Source organism: Atractosteus spatula, chromosome 25 (assembly GCF_055471065.1).
Source record: "Atractosteus spatula isolate fAtrSpa1 chromosome 25, fAtrSpa1.hap1, whole genome shotgun sequence".
Lineage (NCBI taxonomy): Eukaryota > Metazoa > Chordata > Actinopteri > Semionotiformes > Lepisosteidae > Atractosteus > Atractosteus spatula.
In genome coordinates this window covers 12,235,132-12,249,442 of record NC_142730.1, presented here as the reverse complement: position 1 = coordinate 12,249,442, position 14,311 = coordinate 12,235,132, and positions in this window count along the sequence as shown.

Here is a 14,311-nt window from a genome sequence, read left to right as displayed (position 1 = left end):
GACAAACTGGGCTCCTCTGAACCAGGGAGTTACACTGTGATTCCAAGGGCTGAGAAAACGCGTTTATTTCGGGCTGAAAAACACGTTTTGAAAAGTGGCCTGTTTCTGCCCTATAAGTTACATGGGGTTGACCAAAGTTGCCAAAACGTGTTTATTTCTGCTGAAAAACACGTTTTGACAACTTCTGCTCACTGGGGTTAAGGACTGACTCAGTGGGCTCTTCTGAGCCAGGCAGTTACACTGTGATTCCAAGGGCTGAGAAAACGCGTTTATTTCGGGCTGAAAAACACGTTTTGAAAAATGGCCTGTTTCTGCCCTATAAGTTACATGGGGGTGACCAAAGTTGCCAAAACGTGTTTATTTGTGCTGAAAAATACGATTTGACAACTTCTGCTCACTGGGGTTAAGGGCTGACTCATTGGGCTCTTTTGAGCCAGGCAGTTACACTGTGAATCCAAGGGTTGAGAAAACGCGTTTATTTCGGGCTGAAAAACACGTTTTGAAAAGTGGCCTGTTTCTGCCCTATAAGATACATGGAGGTGATCAAAGTTGCCAAAACGTGTTTATTTGTGCTGAAAAACACGTTTTGACAACTTCTGCACACTGGGGTTAAGGGCTGACAAACTGGGCTCCTCTGAGCCAGGGAGTTACACTGTGATTCCAAGGGCTGAGAAAACGCGTTTATTTCGGGCTGAAAAACACGTTTTGAAAAGTGGCCTGTTTCTGCCCTATAAGTTACATGGGGGTGACCAAAGTTGCCAAAACGTGTTTATTTGTGCTGAAAAATACGTTTTGACAACTTCTGCTCACTGGGGTTAAGGGCTGACTCATTGGGCTCTTCTGAGCCAGGCAGTTACACTGTGATTCCAAGGGCTGAGAAAACGCGTTTATTTCGGGCTGAAAAACACGTTTTAAAAAGTGGCCTGTTTCTGCCCTATAAGTTACATGGGGTTGACCAAAGTTGCCAAAACGTGTTTATTTCTGCTGAAAAACACGTTTTGACAACTTCTGCTCACTGGGGTTAAGGACTGACTCAGTGGGCTCTTCTGAGCCAGGCAGTTACACTGTGATTCCAAGGGCTGAGAAAACGCGTTTATTTCGGGCTGAAAAACACGTTTTGAAAAGTGGCCTGTTTCTGCCCTATAAGTTACATGGGGTTGATCAAAGTTGCCAAAACGTGTTTATTTCTGCTGAAAAACACGTTTTGACAACTTCTGCACACTGGGGTTAAGGGCTGACAAACTGGGCTCCTCTGAGCCAGGCAGTTACACTGTGATTCCAAGGGCTGAGAAAACGCGTTTATTTCGGGCTGAAAAACACGTTTTGAAAAGTGGCCTGTTTCTGCCCTATAAGTTACATGGGGTTGACCAAAGTTGCCAAAACGTGTTTATTTCAGCTGAAAAAAACGTTTTGACAACTTCTGCTCATTGGGGTTAAGGACTGACATTGGGCTCTTCTGAGCCAGGCAGTTACACTGTGATTCCAAGGGCTGAGAAAACGCGTTTATTTCGGGCTGAAAAACACGTTTTGAAAAGTGGCCTGTTTCTGCCCTATAAGTTACATGGGGGTGACCAAAGTTGCCAAAACGTGTTTATTTGTGCTGAAAAATACGTTTTGACAACTTCTGCTCACTGGGGTTAAGGGCTGACTCATTGGGCTCTTCTGAGCCAAGTAGTTACACTGCGATTCCAAGGGCTGAGAAAACGCGTTTATTTCGGGCTGAAAAACACGTTTTGAAAAGTGGCCTGTTTCTGCCCTATAAGTTACATGGGGGTGACCAAAGTTGCCAAAACGTGTTTATTTGTGCTGAAAAACACGTTTTGACAACTTCTGCACACTGGGGTTAAGGGCTGACAAACTGGGCTCCTCTGAGCCAGGCAGTTACACTGTGATTCCAAGGGCTGAGAAAACGCGTTTATTTCGGGCTGAAAAACACGTTTTGAAAAGTGGCCTGTTTCTGCCCTATAAGTTACATGGGGGTGACCAAAGTTGCCCAAACGTGTTTATTTGTGCTGAAAAACACGTTTTGACAACTTCTGCACACTGGGGTTAAGGGCTGACAAACTGGGCTCCTCTGAGCCAGGGAGTTACACTGTGATTCCAAGGGCTGGGAAAACGCGTTTATTTCGGGCTGAAAAACACGTTTTGAAAAGTGGCCTGTTTCTGCCCTATAAGTTACATGGGGGTGACCAAAGTTGCCAAAACGTGTTTATTTCAGCTGAAAAACACGTTTTGACAACTTCTGCTCACTGGGGTTAAGGACTGACTCATTGGGCTCTTCTGAGCCAGGCAGTTACACTGCGATTCCAAGGGCTGAGAAAACGCGTTTATTTCGGGCTGAAAAACACTTTTTAAAAGTGGCCTGTTTCTGCCCTATAAGTTACATGGGGGTGACCAAAGTTGCCAAAACGTGTTTATTTGTGCTGAAAAATACGTTTTGACAACTTCTGCTCACTGGGGTTAAGGGCTGACTCATTGGGCTCTTCTGAGCCAGGCAGTTACACTGTGAATCCAAGGGCTGAGAAAACGCGTTTATTTCGGGCTGAAAAACACGTTTTGAAAAGTGGCCTGTTTCTGCCCTATAAGTTACATGGGGGTGACCAAAGTTGCCAAAACGTGTTAATTTCAGCTGAAAAACACGTTTTGACAACTTCTGCTCACTGGGGTTAAGGACTGACTCATTGGGCTCTTCTGAGCCAGGCAGTTACACTGCGATTTCAAGGGCTGAGAAAACGCGTTTATTTCGGGCTGAAAAACACTTTTTAAAAGTGGCCTGTTTCTGCCCTATAAGTTACATGGGGGTGACCAAAGTTGCCAAAACGTGTTTATTTGTGCTGAAAAATACGTTTTGACAACTTCTGCTCACTGGGGTTAAGGGCTGACTCATTGGGCTCTTCTGAGCCAGGCAGTTACACTGTGAATCCATGGGCTGAGAAAACGCGTTTATTTTGGGCTGAAAAACACGTTTTGAAAAGTGGTCTATTTCTGCCTTATAAGTTGCATGGGGGTGGCCAAAGTTGCCAAAATGTGTTTATTTCTGCTGAAAAACACGTTTTGACAACTTCTGCACACTGGGGTTAAGGGCTGACAAACTGGGCTCCTCTGAACCAGGGAGTTACACTGTGATTCCAAGGGCTGAGAAAACGCGTTTATTTCAGGCTGAAAAACACGTTTTGAAAAGTGGCCTGTTTCTGCCCTATAAGTTACATGGGGTTGACCAAAGTTGCCAAAACGTGTTTATTTCTGCAGAAAAACACGTTTTGACAACTTCTGCTCACTGGGGTTAAGGACTGACTCAGTGGGCTCTTCTGAGCCAGGCAGTTACACTGTGATTCCAAGGGCTGGGAAAACGCGTTTATTTCGGGCTGAAAAACACGTTTTGAAAAGTGGCCTGTTTCTGCCCTATAAGTTACATGGGGTTGACCAAAGTTGCCAAAACGTGTTTATTTCTGCTGAAAAACACGTTTTGACAACTTCTGCACACTGGGGTTAAGGGCTGACAAACTGGGCTCCTCTGAGCCAGGGAGTTACACTGTGATTCCAAGGGCTGAGAAAACGCGTTTATTTCGGGCTGAAAAACACGTTTTGAAAAGTGGCCTGTTTCTGCCCTATAAGTTACATGGGGGTGACCAAAGTTGCCAAAACGTGTTTATTTGTGCTGAAAAATACGTTTTGACAACTTCTGCTCACTGGGGTTAAGGGCTGACTCATTGGGCTCTTTTGAGCCAGGCAGTTACACTGTGAATCCAAGGGTTGAGAAAACGCGTTTATTTCGGGCTGAAAAACACGTTTTGAAAAGTGGCCTGTTTCTGCCTTATAAGTTACATGGGGGTGACCAAAGTTGCCAAAACGTGTTAATTTCAGCTGAAAAACACGTTTTGACAAATTCTGCTCACTGGGGTTAAGGACTGACTCATTGGGCTCTTCTGAGCCAGGCAGTTACACTGCGATTTCAAGGGCTGAGAAAACGCGTTTATTTCGGGCTGAAAAACACTTTTTAAAAGTGGCCTGTTTCTGCCCTATAAGTTACATGGGGGTGACCAAAGTTGCCAAAACATGTTTATTTGTGCTGAAAAATACGTTTTGACAACTTCTGCTCACTGGGGTTAAGGGCTGACTCATTGGGCTCTTCTGAGCCAGGCAGTTACACTGTGATTCCAAGGGCTGAGAAAACGCGTTTATTTCGGGCTGAAAAACACGTTTTGAAAAGTGGCCTGTTTCTGCCCTATAAGTTACATGGGGGTGACCAAAGTTGCCAAAACGTGTTAATTTCAGCTGAAAAACACGTTTTGACAACTTCTGCTCACTGGGGTTAAGGACTGACTCATTGGGCTCTTCTGAGCCAGGCAGTTACACTGCGATTCCAAGGGCTGAGAAAACGCGTTTATTTCGGGCTGAAAAACACGTTTTGAAAAGTGGCCTGTTTCTGCCCTAAAAGTTACATGGGGGTGACCAAAGTTGCCAAAACGTGTTTATTTGTGCTGAAAATTACGTTTTGACAACTTCTGCTCACTGGGGTTAAGGGCTGACTCATTGGGCTCTTCTGAGCCAGGCAGTTACACTGTGAATCCATGGGCTGAGAAAACGCGTTTATTTCGGGCTGAAAAACACGTTTTGAAAAGTGGTCTATTTCTGCCTTATAAGTTACATGGGGGTGGCCAAAGTTGCCAAAATGTGTTTATTTCTGCTGAAAAACACGTTTTGACAACTTCTGCACACTGGGGTTAAGGGCTGACAAACTGGGCTCCTCTGAGCCAGGGAGTTACACTGTGATTCCAAGGGCTGAGAAAACGCGTTTATTTCGGGCTGAAAAACACGTTTTGAAAAGTGGCCTGTTTCTGCCCTATAAGTTACATGGGGTTGACCAAAGATGCCAAAACGTGTTTATTTCTGCTGAAAAACACGTATTGACAACTTCTGCTCACTGGGGTTAAGGACTGACTCAGTGGGCTCTTCTGAGCCAGGCAGTTACACTGTGATTCCAAGGGCTGAGAAAACGCGTTTATTTCGGGCTGAAAAACACGTTTTGAAAAGTGGCCTGTTTCTGCCCTATAAGTTACATGGGGGTGACCAAAGTTGCCAAAACGTGTTTATTTGTGCTGAAAAATACGTTTTGACAACTTCTGCTCACTGGGGTTAAGGGCTGACTCATTGGGCTCTTTTGAGCCAGGCAGTTACACTGTGAATCCAAGGGTTGAGAAAACGCGTTTATTTCGGGCTGAAAAACACGTTTTGAAAAGTGGCCTGTTTCTGCCCTATAAGATACATGGAGGTGACCAAAGTTGCCAAAACGTGTTTATTTGTGCTGAAAAACACGTTTTGACAACTTCTGCACACTGGGGTTAAGGGCTGACAAACTGGGCTCCTCTGAGCCAGGGAGTTACACTGTGATTCCAAGGGCTGAGAAAACGCGTTTATTTCGGGCTGAAAAACACGTTTTGAAAAGTGGCCTGTTTCTGCCCTATAAGTTACATGGGGGTGACCAAAGTTGCCAAAACGTGTTTATTTGTGCTGAAAAATACGTTTTGACAACTTCTGCTCACTGGGGTTAAGGGCTGACTCATTGGGCTCTTCTGAGCCAGGCAGTTACACTGTGATTCCAAGGGCTGAGAAAACGCGTTTATTTCGGGCTGAAAAACACGTTTAAAAAAGTGGCCTGTTTCTGCCCTATAAGTTACATGGGGTTGACCAAAGTTGCCAAAACGTGTTTATTTCTGCTGAAAAACACGTTTTGACAACTTCTGCTCACTGGGGTTAAGGACTGACTCAGTGGGCTCTTCTGAGCCAGGCAGTTACACTGTGATTCCAAGGGCTGAGAAAACGCGTTTATTTCGGGCTGAAAAACACGTTTTGAAAAGTGGCCTGTTTCTGCCCTATAAGTTACATGGGGTTGACCAAAGTTGCCAAAACGTGTTTATTTCTGCTGAAAAACACGTTTTGACAACTTCTGCACACTGGGGTTAAGGGCTGACAAACTGGGCTCCTCTGAGCCAGGCAGTTACACTGTGATTCCAAGGGCTGAGAAAACGCGTTTATTTCGGGCTGAAAAACACGTTTTGAAAAGTGGCCTGTTTCTGCCCTATAAGTTACATGGGGTTGACCAAAGTTGCCAAAACGTGTTTATTTCAGCTGAAAAAAACGTTTTGACAACTTCTGCTCATTGGGGTTAAGGGCTGACTCATTGGGCTCTTCTGAGCCAAGTAGTTACACTGCGATTCCAAGGGCTGAGAAAACGCGTTTATTTCGGGCTGAAAAACACGTTTTGAAAAGTGGCCTGTTTCTGCCCTATAAGTTACATGGGGGTGACCAAAGTTGCCAAAACGTGTTTATTTGTGCTGAAAAACACGTTTTGACAACTTCTGCACACTGGGGTTAAGGGCTGACAAACTGGGCTCCTCTGAGCCAGGGAGTTACACTGTGATTCCAAGGGCTGAGAAAACGCGTTTATTTCGGGCTGAAAAACACGTTTTGAAAAGTGGCCTGTTTCTGCCCTATAAGTTACATGGGGGTGACCAAAGTTGCCAAAACGTGTTTATTTCAGCTGAAAAAAACGTTTTGACAACTTCTGCTCATTGGTGTTAAGGACTGACTCGTTGGGCTCTTCTGAGCCAGGCAGTTACACTGTGATTCCAAGGGCTGAGAAAACGCATTTATTTCGGGCTGAAAAACACGTTTTGAAAAGTGGCCTGTTTCTGCCCTATAAGTTACATGGGGGTGACCAAAGTTGCCAAAACGTGTTTATTTGTGCTGAAAAATACGTTTTGACAACTTCTGCTCACTGGGGTTAAGGGCTGACTCATTGGGCTCTTTTGAGCCAGGCAGTTACACTGTGAATCCAAGGGTTGAGAAAACGCGTTTATTTCGGGCTGAAAAACACGTTTTGAAAAGTGGCCTGTTTCTGCCCTATAAGATACATGGAGGTGATCAAAGTTGCCAAAACGTGTTTATTTGTGCTGAAAAACACGTTTTGACAACTTCTGCACACTGGGGTTAAGGGCTGACAAACTGGGCTCCTCTGAGCCAGGGAGTTACACTGTGATTCCAAGGGCTGAGAAAACGCGTTTATTTCGGGCTGAAAAACACGTTTTGAAAAGTGGCCTGTTTCTGCCCTATAAGTTACATGGGGGTGACCAAAGTTGCCAAAACGTGTTTATTTGTGCTGAAAAATACGTTTTGACAACTTCTGCTCACTGGGGTTAAGGGCTGACTCATTGGGCTCTTCTGAGCCAGGCAGTTACACTGTGATTCCAAGGGCTGAGAAAACGCGTTTATTTCGGGCTGAAAAACACGTTTTAAAAAGTGGCCTGTTTCTGCCCTATAAGTTACATGGGGTTGACCAAAGTTGCCAAAACGTGTTTATTTCTGCTGAAAAACACGTTTTGACAACTTCTGCTCACTGGGGTTAAGGACTGACTCAGTGGGCTCTTCTGAGCCAGGCAGTTACACTGTGATTCCAAGGGCTGAGAAAACGCGTTTATTTCGGGCTGAAAAACACGTTTTGAAAAGTGGCCTGTTTCTGCCCTATAAGTTACATGGGGTTGACCAAAGTTGCCAAAACGTGTTTATTTCTGCTGAAAAACACGTTTTGACAACTTCTGCACACTGGGGTTAAGGGCTGACAAACTGGGCTCCTCTGAACCAGGGAGTTACACTGTGATTCCAAGGGCTGAGAAAACGCGTTTATTTCGGGCTGAAAAACACGTTTTGAAAAGTGGCCTGTTTCTGCCCTATAAGTTACATGGGGTTGACCAAAGTTGCCAAAACGTGTTTATTTCTGCTGAAAAACACGTTTTGACAACTTCTGCTCACTGGGGTTAAGGACTGACTCAGTGGGCTCTTCTGAGCCAGGCAGTTACACTGTGATTCCAAGGGCTGAGAAAACGCGTTTATTTCGGGCTGAAAAACACGTTTTGAAAAGTGGCCTGTTTCTGCCCTATAAGTTACATGGGGGTGACCAAAGTTGCCAAAACGTGTTTATTTGTGCTGAAAAATACGATTTGACAACTTCTGCTCACTGGGGTTAAGGGCTGACTCATTGGGCTCTTTTGAGCCAGGCAGTTACACTGTGAATCCAAGGGTTGAGAAAACGCGTTTATTTCGGGCTGAAAAACACGTTTTGAAAAGTGGCCTGTTTCTGCCCTATAAGATACATGGAGGTGATCAAAGTTGCCAAAACGTGTTTATTTGTGCTGAAAAACACGTTTTGACAACTTCTGCACACTGGGGTTAAGGGCTGACAAACTGGGCTCCTCTGAGCCAGGGAGTTACACTGTGATTCCAAGGGCTGAGAAAACGCGTTTATTTCGGGCTGAAAAACACGTTTTGAAAAGTGGCCTGTTTCTGCCCTATAAGTTACATGGGGGTGACCAAAGTTGCCAAAACGTGTTTATTTGTGCTGAAAAATACGTTTTGACAACTTCTGCTCACTGGGGTTAAGGGCTGACTCATTGGGCTCTTCTGAGCCAGGCAGTTACACTGTGATTCCAAGGGCTGAGAAAACGCGTTTATTTCGGGCTGAAAAACACGTTTTAAAAAGTGGCCTGTTTCTGCCCTATAAGTTACATGGGGTTGACCAAAGTTGCCAAAACGTGTTTATTTCTGCTGAAAAACACGTTTTGACAACTTCTGCTCATTGGTGTTAAGGACTGACTCGTTGGGCTCTTCTGAGCCAGGCAGTTACACTGTGATTCCAAGGGCTGAGAAAACGCGTTTATTTCGGGCTGAAAAACACGTTTTGAAAAGTGGCCTGTTTCTGCCCTATAAGTTACATGGGGGTGACCAAAGTTGCCAAAACGTGTTTATTTGTGCTGAAAAACACGTTTTGACAACTTCTGCACACTGGGGTTAAGGGCTGACAAACTGGGCTCCTCTGAGCCAGGGAGTTACACTGTGATTCCAAGGGCTGGGAAAACGCGTTTATTTCGGGCTGAAAAACACGTTTTGAAAAGTGGCCAGTTTCTGCCCTATATGTTACATGGGGGTGACCAAAGTTGCCAAAACGTGTTTATTTCAGCTGAAAAACACGTTTTGACAACTTCTGCTCACTGGGGTTAAGGACTGACTCATTGGGCTCTTCTGAGCCAGGCAGTTACACTGCGATTCCAAGGGCTGAGAAAACGCGTTTATTTCGGGCTGAAAAACACTTTTTAAAAGTGGCCTGTTTCTGCCCTATAAGTTACATGGGGGTGACCAAAGTTGCCAAAACGTGTTTATTTGTGCTGAAAAATACGTTTTGACAACTTCTGCTCACTGGGGTTAAGGGCTGACTCATTGGGCTCTTCTGAGCCAGGCAGTTACACTGTGAATCCAAGGGCTGAGAAAACGCGTTTATTTCGGGCTGAAAAACACGTTTTGAAAAGTGGCCTGTTTCTGCCCTATAAGTTACATGGGGGTGACCAAAGTTGCCAAAACGTGTTAATTTCAGCTGAAAAACACGTTTTGACAACTTCTGCTCACTGGGGTTAAGGACTGACTCATTGGGCTCTTCTGAGCCAGGCAGTTACACTGCGATTTCAAGGGCTGAGAAAACGCGTTTATTTCGGGCTGAAAAACACTTTTTAAAAGTGGCCTGTTTCTGCCCTATAAGTTACATGGGGGTGACCAAAGTTGCCAAAACGTGTTTATTTGTGCTGAAAAATACGTTTTGACAACTTCTGCTCACTGGGGTTAAGGGCTGACTCATTGGGCTCTTCTGAGCCAGGCAGTTACACTGTGAATCCATGGGCTGAGAAAACGCGTTTATTTGGGGCTGAAAAACACGTTTTGAAAAGTGGTCTATTTCTGCCTTATAAGTTACATGGGGGTGGCCAAAGTTGCCAAAACGTGTTTATTTCTGCAGAAAAACACGTTTTGACAACTTCTGCTCACTGGGGTTAAGGACTGACTCAGTGGGCTCTTCTGAGCCAGGCAGTTACACTGTGATTCCAAGGGCTGAGAAAACGCGTTTATTTCGGGCTGAAAAACACGTTTTGAAAAGTGGCCTGTTTCTGCCCTATAAGTTACATGGGGTTGACCAAAGTTGCCAAAACGTGTTTATTTCTGCTGAAAAACACGTTTTGACAACTTCTGCACACTGGGGTTAAGGGCTGACAAACTGGGCTCCACTGAGCCAGGGAGTTACACTGTGATTCCAAGGGCTGAGAAAACGCGTTTATTTCGGGCTGAAAAACACGTTTTGAAAAGTGGCCTGTTTCTGCCCTATAAGTTACATGGGGGTGACCAAAGTTGCCAAAACGTGTTTATTTGTGCTGAAAAATACGTTTTGACAACTTCTGCTCACTGGGGTTAAGGGCTGACTCATTGGGCTCTTTTGAGCCAGGCAGTTACACTGTGAATCCAAGGGTTGAGAAAACGCGTTTATTTCGGGCTGAAAAACACGTTTTGAAAAGTGTCCTGTTTCTGCCCTATAAGATACATGGAGGTGACCAAAGTTGCCAAAACGTGTTTATTTGTGCTGAAAAACACGTTTTGACAACTTCTGCACACTGGGGTTAAGGGCTGACAAACTGGGCTCCTCTGAGCCAGGGAGTTACACTGTGATTCCAAGGGCTGAGAAAACGCGTTTATTTCGGGCTGAAAAACACGTTTTGAAAAGTGGCCTGTTTCTGCCCTATAAGTTACATGGGGGTGACCAAAGTTGCCAAAACGTGTTTATTTGTGCTGAAAAATACGTTTTGACAACTTCTGCTCACTGGGGTTAAGGGCTGAGTCATTGGGCTCTTCTGAGCCAGGCAGTTACACTGTGATTCCAAGGGCTGAGAAAACGCGTTTATTTCGGGCTGAAAAACACGTTTTAAAAAGTGGCCTGTTTCTGCCCTATAAGTTACATGGGGTTGACCAAAGTTGCCAAAACGTGTTTATTTCTGCTGAAAAACACGTTTTGACAACTTCTGCTCACTGGGGTTAAGGACTGACTCAGTGGGCTCTTCTGAGCCAGGCAGTTACACTGTGATTCCAAGGGCTGAGAAAACGCGTTTATTTCGGGCTGAAAAACACGTTTTGAAAAGTGGCCTGTTTCTGCCCTATAAGTTACATGGGGTTGACCAAAGTTGCCAAAACGTGTTTATTTCTGCTGAAAAACACGTTTTGACAACTTCTGCACACTGGGGTTAAGGGCTGACAAACTGGGCTCCTCTGAGCCAGGCAGTTACACTGTGATTCCAAGGGCTGAGAAAACGCGTTTATTTCGAGCTGAAAAACACGTTTTGAAAAGTGGCCTGTTTCTGCCCTATAAGTTACATGGGGTTGACCAAAGTTGCCAAAACGTGTTTATTTCAGCTGAAAAAAACGTTTTGACAACTTCTGCTCACTGGGGTTAAGGGCTGACTCATTGGGCTCTTCTGAGCCAAGTAGTTACACTGCGATTCCAAGGGCTGAGAAAACGCGTTTATTTCGGGCTGAAAAACACGTTTTGAAAAGTGGCCTGTTTCTGCCCTATAAGTTACATGGGGGTGACCAAAGTTGCCAAAACGTGTTTATTTGTGCTGAAAAACACGTTTTGACAACTTCTGCACACTGGGGTTAAGGGCTGACAAACTGGGCTCCTCTGAGCCAGGCAGTTACACTGTGATTCCAAGGGCTGAGAAAACGCGTTTATTTCGGGCTGAAAAACACGTTTTGAAAAGTGGCCTGTTTCTGCCCTATAAGTTACATGGGGGTGACCAAAGTTGCCAAAACGTGTTTATTTCAGCTGAAAAAAACGTTTTGACAACTTCTGCTCATTGGTGTTAAGGACTGACTCGTTGGGCTCTTCTGAGCCAGGCAGTTACACTGTGATTCCAAGGGCTGAGAAAACGCGTTTATTTCGGGCTGAAAAACACGTTTTGAAAAGTGGCCTGTTTCTGCCCTATAAGTTACATGGGGGTGACCAAAGTTGCCAAAACGTGTTTATTTGTGCTGAAAAACACGTTTTGACAACTTCTGCACACTGGGGTTAAGGGCTGACAAACTGGGCTCCTCTGAGCCAGGGAGTTACACTGTGATTCCAAGGGCTGGGAAAACGCGTTTATTTCGGGCTGAAAAACACGTTTTGAAAAGTGGCCAGTTTCTGCCCTATATGTTACATGGGGGTGACCAAAGTTGCCAAAACGTGTTTATTTCAGCTGAAAAACACGTTTTGACAACTTCTGCTCACTGGGGTTAAGGACTGACTCATTGGGCTCTTCTGAGCCAGGCAGTTACACTGCGATTCCAAGGGCTGAGAAAACGCGTTTATTTCGGGCTGAAAAACACTTTTTAAAAGTGGCCTGTTTCTGCCCTATAAGTTACATGGGGGTGACCAAAGTTGCCAAAACGTGTTTATTTGTGCTGAAAAATACGTTTTGACAACTTCTGCTCACTGGGGTTAAGGGCTGACTTATTGGGCTCTTCTGAGCCAGGCAGTTACACTGTGAATCCAAGGGCTGAGAAAACGCGTTTATTTCGGGCTGAAAAACACGTTTTGAAAAGTGGCCTGTTTCTGCCCTATAAGTTACATGGGGGTGACCAAAGTTGCCAAAACGTGTTAATTTCAGCTGAAAAACACGTTTTGACAACTTCTGCTCACTGGGGTTAAGGACTGACTCATTGGGCTCTTCTGAGCCAGGCAGTTACACTGCGATTTCAAGGGCTGAGAAAACGCATTTATTTCGGGCTGAAAAACACTTTTTAAAAGTGGCCTGTTTCTGCCCTATAAGTTACATGGGGGTGACCAAAGTTGCCAAAACGTGTTTATTTGTGCTGAAAAATACGTTTTGACAACTTCTGCTCACTGGGGTTAAGGGCTGACTCATTGGGCTCTTCTGAGCCAGGCAGTTACACTGTGAATCCATGGGCTGAGAAAACGCGTTTATTTCGGGCTGAAAAACACGTTTTGAAAAGTGGTCTATTTCTGCCTTATAAGTTACATGGGGGTGGCCAAAGTTGCCAAAACGTGTTTATTTCTGCAGAAAAACACGTTTTGACAACTTCTGCTCACTGGGGTTAAGGACTGACTCAGTGGGCTCTTCTGAGCCAGGCAGTTACACTGTGATTCCAAGGGCTGAGAAAACGCGTTTATTTCGGGCTGAAAAACACGTTTTGAAAAGTGGCCTGTTTCTGCCCTATAAGTTACATGGGGTTGACCAAAGTTGCCAAAACGTGTTTATTTCTGCTGAAAAACACGTTTTGACAACTTCTGCACACTGGGGTTAAGGGCTGACAAACTGGGCTCCTCTGAGCCACGGAGTTACACTGTGATTCCAAGGGCTGAGAAAACGCGTTTATTTCGGGCTGAAAAACACGTTTTGAAAAGTGGCCTGTTTCTGCCCTATAAGTTACATGGGGGTGACCAAAGTTGCCAAAACGTGTTTATTTGTGCTGAAAAATACGTTTTGACAACTTCTGCTCACTGGGGTTAAGGGCTGACTCATTGGGCTCTTTTGAGCCAGGCAGTTACACTGTGAATCCAAGGGTTGAGAAAACGCGTTTATTTCGGGCTGAAAAACACGTTTTGAAAAGTGGCCTGTTTCTGCCCTATAAGATACATGGAGGTGACCAAAGTTGCCAAAACGTGTTTATTTGTGCTGAAAAACACGTTTTGACAACTTCTGCACACTGGGGTTAAGGGCTGACAAACTGGGCTCCTCTGAGCCAGGGAGTTACACTGTGATTCCAAGGGCTGAGAAAACGCGTTTATTTCGGGCTGAAAAACACGTTTTGAAAAGTGGCCTGTTTCTGCCCTATAAGTTACATGGGGGTGACCAAAGTTGCCAAAACGTGTTTATTTGTGCTGAAAAATACGTTTTGACAACTTCTGCTCACTGGGGTTAAGGGCTGACTCATTGGGCTCTTCTGAGCCAGGCAGTTACACTGTGATTCCAAGGGCTGAGAAAACGCGTTTATTTCGGGCTGAAAAACACGTTTTAAAAAGTGGCCTGTTTCTGCCCTATAAGTTACATGGGGTTGACCAAAGTTGCCAAAACGTGTTTATTTCTGCTGAAAAACACGTTTTGACAACTTCTGCTCACTGGGGTTAAGGACTGACTCAGTGGGCTCTTCTGAGCCAGGCAGTTACACTGTGATTCCAAGGGCTGAGAAAACGCGTTTATTTCGGGCTGAAAAACACGTTTTGAAAAGTGGCCTGTTTCTGCCCTATAAGTTACATGGGGTTGACCAAAGTTGCCAAAACGTGTTTATTTCTGCTGAAAAACACGTTTTGACATCTTCTGCACACTGGGGTTAAGGGCTGACAAACTGGGCTCCTCTGAGCCAGGCAGTTACACTGTGATTCCAAGGGCTGAGAAAACGCGTTTATTTCGGGCTGAAAAACACGTTTTGAAAAGTGGCCTGTTTC